Source organism: Mercenaria mercenaria, chromosome 9, assembly GCF_021730395.1.
Source record: "Mercenaria mercenaria strain notata chromosome 9, MADL_Memer_1, whole genome shotgun sequence".
NCBI classification, from domain to species: domain Eukaryota; kingdom Metazoa; phylum Mollusca; class Bivalvia; order Venerida; family Veneridae; genus Mercenaria; species Mercenaria mercenaria.
In genome coordinates this window covers 72,717,040-72,723,085 of record NC_069369.1, presented here as the reverse complement: position 1 = coordinate 72,723,085, position 6,046 = coordinate 72,717,040, and the positions used below count along the sequence as shown (strand labels likewise).

At 35.4% G+C, this 6,046-nt stretch overlaps 1 long non-coding RNA gene across 1 annotated transcript; it reads right to left on the bottom strand.

Annotated features, from left to right (window-relative positions):
* Positions 1–255: 255 nt before the first annotated feature.
* LOC123548122 (uncharacterized) lies at positions 256–5,458 on the bottom strand. The gene is made up of 2 exons (XR_006685820.2): positions 4,300–5,458; positions 256–1,255 (listed from the first exon to the last, which is right to left on the bottom strand). It is a non-coding gene; the product is annotated as an uncharacterized LOC123548122 (long non-coding RNA).
* Positions 5,459–6,046: the final 588 nt, after the last annotated feature.

Sequence of the window (6,046 nt, the reverse complement as noted above, 5' to 3'; positions counted from 1 at the left end):
ACGGCTCATTTCAAAATTGTTCTTTAGAAGATATCCAATTTTAATAATCCGGATATACTTTATAACGTTTCCATGTTTGTCTGATAAAGGATGAACCTACAGTTGAAAATGTTTTAACTCCACAAGTGACTGACAACTTCCCTTTACAACCCGATTACCTTTTAAGGAGACATTTTCCAGGATACACTTTCATACGCCAGTAAAGGTAAACATTAAGAAAAAGTCAGGCAGAATTGAATAAAGTAAAACACTCACCAAGGTTCAAATTTATATAAAGCTTTTAACTGCACAAGTTACATAGGAAAATGTTGAATTTAGCTCAGTCATGAATATATACAAGTCACTTTCCCTCTTCTTTTTCTTTTTGTTGTTGTTTTGGTGTACAACCATTTTAGGCACTACTAGTATGCATAATGACCTTTGCAGATATGAAGCTCTATATAATATGCCTAATATTTAAGCCATTGCATTATGTTTTGCAAATTCCTTGGTTTCAGATCAGTCCCATGCCACTTGCAGAATTTGATCTTGATTGAGTTAATTAATTCTAATGTCCAGATTTACAGTAAATGTTTTCCTAGGCAAAGCTATTTTAGTGAAACTTAATAATTGGAGCCTGTTTTAAAAGTGCCTGTTACACAATAATATAATTTAGCATATGGCTTATAAAAGCCCTGCTCCCGTCCTACCTTTTAACCTTAAACTGTCACTGAAAAAGCATGAAAATCCTGACTATGAACAGTAACACCTGTTAAAATAGAGTGAGGGTATAAATTGAGGCCAAGACACAGGGTATTCCTATATACAATACCTCATAAGAGATAAGATAAATATTTTCTGAATTTATTGTGTTACAATGTATATCATTTATTGAACTGTCAGTTCTACTTGTGGCCCATATATGGCTGTTTTGGTTAATTTGGGAACCATTCTCTGCAACGTTCAATAACACACTGTGGCATAAGTTCTCGTCTGTGCCATGTGATGTCTCCCTTTCGGTCAGTGGATTTCTTATGGAGATATCTTGGGTCCGCCCATGCGCCGCAGTTGTACAGCATTCCCCAAAAGCGCTGATAAATTGGCTTTCTTAAGCAAGAATTCCTAGAATCTGGAGGACTGTAACTGTCCGGTCACCAGATTTGCTTATTGCGTTCATTTGTGACGCATGGTGCGCAAAGGCAGTAGGGACATTCCTCTTCATTAGCTAAATGTCTTTCCATTGGACGGACATCATCATTGTTCCCATCCGTATTACCTGCAAAACATTTGCTTTCTTACACATGTATGAAAATTATGCGGATCCCAGAGAAATGAACAAAGATGTGGTTATTAAATCCTGTGTCTGTATAGGATATAAGACGAAAACGATCCAATATGTAAAATACTGGACTGTCCGAAGCGCGTTAGCGCTGAGGACCGTCCAGTATTCTACATATTGGATCGTTTGAGGCTTATATCTTACTTAAAACATTCACGGTTTTTATGACATAACCTATAAAAAATTACGTATAAACCATTGACGTAAAATATTCTTGAATTAATTCGGTTTTTATTCACATTAATGCATTTAATAAAAGTTGCTATATGATTATGAAATACCCTGTAGATCCTCATGACAATTTTACGCACGTTTTTCTCATAATGCACGACTGCGCTTTTCTCGGGTTTCTCGCCTTCGTGATATTGGACTTTCGTTAGCCCGGGATTCTCGTGATGCTGTTAATTGTGTTTACACATGTACACTGATGTACGGAATAAGCAGTAGTATTCTCATGAGTGGCGGCGGGAGGAGATAAATTTTGTGACATTTTAGAAAGGATTTATTTTAATTCATGGCTAGGATAAAGTGATTATGTTTTTTTATTTAAATGTGTACAAGGAAACTTTCTTTGTGTTAAAAATTACAAGGGTATGGCGGATTATGATAATGTTTCACTGAAAGTATAGTTGAAATCGGACAGCTGGAGAAAATGAATGCTGCATGTGCACTGAATGAGAAAATGGGTTGTTTGTTTACACGCCTGACAATATACTGTTGTGATTTATTAGTTCAATGACAGTTTTTGTTGGGTTGTACATGAACTTGCCCGAAAATCTTCAAATTTAGTGCAAGAAGACTTACAGAACAGACATTTTAATATATTATCGGATACAGCTACTGGTAAGTCCAAATCATATTATTTTCGTTCCTTTAGACGCATAGTGGCGAGGCGGATGCAGAAAACTAAGGAAAACTTGCTTTCAGTATGATTTTTATTGATGCACTCGAAGCTACTCGTATTTATGTTGTTATTATTACAACGGATGTTTAATGTAGTCCCAACTGAAATACTGAAAAATATATTTAATATCATTCACTTTGAATCTATTAGATTTATTTTCACTAAAATCTCAGTATTTCATAAAATAGCATAGAATGAAATAGAATATACGAGTACAAAATTAAAAGATATTTCGACAAAACTAAGGTTCATGCAAGTACATGTGTCCCTTAATTGCAGTTCCTTTTTCTTTCCGAATAGGCCATCTCACAGACTGAACAAATGTGAGCAAATGCTTCACACTGGCTTCAAATACAAGAAATAAAGGCAATTTATTCTACGTAGGGTGCAATAAACGTTTATTTTTTTTTAAATGAACATCCTGTTTTTTTTTACAGTTTTTTTTTCAATACGGATGTAATACTTAAATAAACATAAACTGTAACTGTCAATACCCAACAAATCTATGAGCTGCACCATAAGAAAACCAACATATTGGTTTTTGCGACCAGCCTGCGCAGTCTGGCCAGGATCCATGCTGTTCGCTTTCAAAGCCTAATGCCATTAGACAAACTGTTATCGAACAGTATGAATCCTGCCCAGACTACGTGGATGCGCAGGCTAATCTTGATCCATGCTAGTCGCAAACGCACTCTGTTCGTTTTCCCACGGCGCGGCTCATATCATTTTCAGGGGTTTACATGAACATTAACGTGTAAGCATTTGTTTAGTTTTTTCTATGTACAGATGAACGGATAAATACGGGAAATGTGGAATGTGACATAACAAAATATGAGCCATGTATACGATGATGCAATGCTTCACCTAATTTTCGTATATCGCAAATTAGTATTACTATTATTTTTATGCTTCCCGAAGGGCGAGCACTTTGGTTGACACTTTGTGCGTCTTTCAACAAAATCATAAAGGCTATTGACAGTACGGCCTAAAAGAACTATCATGATTAGTCTTATAAAACTGCTTTTTTAATAGAGAGAAATAAATTCTTGCACAATTTTTAAAACTGGAAGAAATTATTGCTCTAGGGAAACGTCGTTTAAGGAGTAAGACTACGTTGACGCATGCAGAATACATATATGTATAATGCTATTTTTAAAATTTTGCATCTAGATCTATACATAAAATTTAATTTTGATATTAATTTTCCCTTTTATTATCAGTACTGTGTCATTTTATTGGACTGCTTTCATTTGATTACAATATTTCTATATGGAATTACGCTACATGTATTGATAAATATTGGACTACACGAAGACATTGATTTTGTATATAAATCGTTTTCCTCGTGCAGTCCAATATTAAATACACAGTCCAATATTAAAATAATATTGGACTCCACGTGGAAAATACTGAACTAAGTCCCATTGAAAGCAGTCCAATATTAAAAATACAGTACAGCGAGAACAAAGGAGTGACGTCATGACAATGTTTTAAAGACAGATATTCACTAGTATACTCTTAAACTACATTTTATATCGAATATAGTGCATAACCTTTCATATATTGCATACCGTAAAAAACAGATAATCGGTATGACGGTATAGCTATGGTGGCTATGCGCCAGGGCGACAATTATACGTGCCAAGACGACATAATCCATATTTGTCGTCTTGCCGCGTTCATTTGTCGTCCTGGCGTTCTGGCGTGCCAGAACAACGGTACGACACAAACATTTGTCGTTCTGGCGCCTTCAAAATGGTGTATTGGCGCGTTAGTGTTGTTGTCCTGGCTTATAGGCGGGGGCGCAAACACACAAGAACGCTAAATGAACGCGCCAAGATGACAAATATGTATTCTGTCGTCTTGGCGCGTATAATTGTCTTCCTGGCGTTCTGGCGCCATGCAAACGCGCCAACATGCCAGAACGAGATGGCAGAAATCAGCCACCATATATAGCTATTTTTAGCAAACACTTACAGTTACAGACTAATATGTAGTTGCAAGGCCACACTCTAATAACTATTGACGCCTTAAAATTATATTACAAAAATTAAAGATTAAGTAAATGTTTTAATACCTGCATCAGTATGCTGATCATGAAGTGTTACTCGTATATCCCAATTTTTAGGATTAATGAAGTCTAAAATCTCTTCTTCCTGCTCAGCCGTAACTTCCATGAAAATTTGTTTATTAGCCATTTCTACTTGTAAAATATTTCAACACATGTACACATGTGTACAGTGATATATACCGTTATATGTTGTGTATAAACAAATGTTTACCATTGTATATTTACTTAGGTAGCAATAAGAAGTGGTGTGTTATATTTAGTATAAAATGGAACGCAAGCGAAAATTCAGCCTAAGTCTATATGGAGATATCATGGAATTTAATAAACTGAAGACAAATCTTTGTGATATTCAATGTGCACTTCGTTCAGGAGTTAAAAAATGTAATTTCCTAAATATTTAAAATTTGACAGTACCTCAGTACATGCAACGCATGGAAGGAACAAACTTTGAACTTGACCAAAGCTGTTCATTATCGAGAACAGGGGAGGATATAATAGTTACAAGTGAGACAGCTCTTATGAGTCTCTTGAAAATAACCAAGCATCACACTTTACTTTGTTCATGTGAATTATCCATAACAGTTGCAAATAAAAATGGACATGGTATTCTTTATAAAATTTCATGTAAGCAATGCCTTTCAAAGTATATGTGGAAAGCATCGCTAGACCTTCCAAACAGAACTTGGTGACTCTTCATCTTTTACATGGGTTTATTACCAGTGGTATTTTGCCATCAAAAATGAATCGCTTAAATGATACTATTGGTATAGGAGCTTCATCACCTAGAAAAACAAATGAGTACATGAATGATTTCAGTCTGTATATTGAATCTGAAAGAGCTGCACCTAGCGCTACAGCTCTTACACAGGAACTAAACAGCAGTGATACAATTGACATTATTACAGACGTTCGGCATTCCACAAGGAAACATTCTAAATATACAGATGTTATTTGCATGGGTTATAAAAACTCGCAAAGTGGTAGTGAATGAGATTATTCGCCGTGCAGATGACCCTTGTGCTCAGCGGCACGAGTTAACTGGAACAAAGAAAATCTACAGTAAATTTTCCAGAAATAATATCAAAGTTAGATTTGTTCATGATCGTAACGCATCTATAAATAAGTATGTTCGCGAAAACCAACAGGCAACTGTCAACCAAAATGACACGTGGCATGCGTCTGTCTCTGTTGAAAAACAATTGAAGACTATATCCTGCGGCGCTTAGTGCCGTGAAGGTAAAACATGGTCTATAATGAAACCCGTTAAAAACACACATTAACTTTGCAATGAAAAGATGCAATGGTTACGCTATGTTATTAAGATCTTACTTGGATAATATAGTTCAACATTATAAACATATACATACAAATTGTTTTTCAGAGTCACGCTACCTTAAAGATCCCAATTATATTCCTAGCAGACAAATCATCACATCGTCTTTTGCAGAGCAGTTACTTTTGAATGCAGTCAAAAAGATGGATGTTTATAAGCACGCCGAAAATTCTGTTTATGAGATGGTCTCGGCACTTGTTGAATCTTTCAATAACACTTTAAACAAATCCCATGATAAACATAGAAGCACTTTTGGAGATTCCCATTATTCTGTTAGAACAAGTTTAGCAATATGCCACTGGAATGAAAACATTACCAATGACCTGAAACACGAAACATTCATATACAGAAATAATATTTGGAAGCGTCTGATAAACATGTTATACGGCAATTTATATTTAAGTAGCGAAGGAAAAAAAC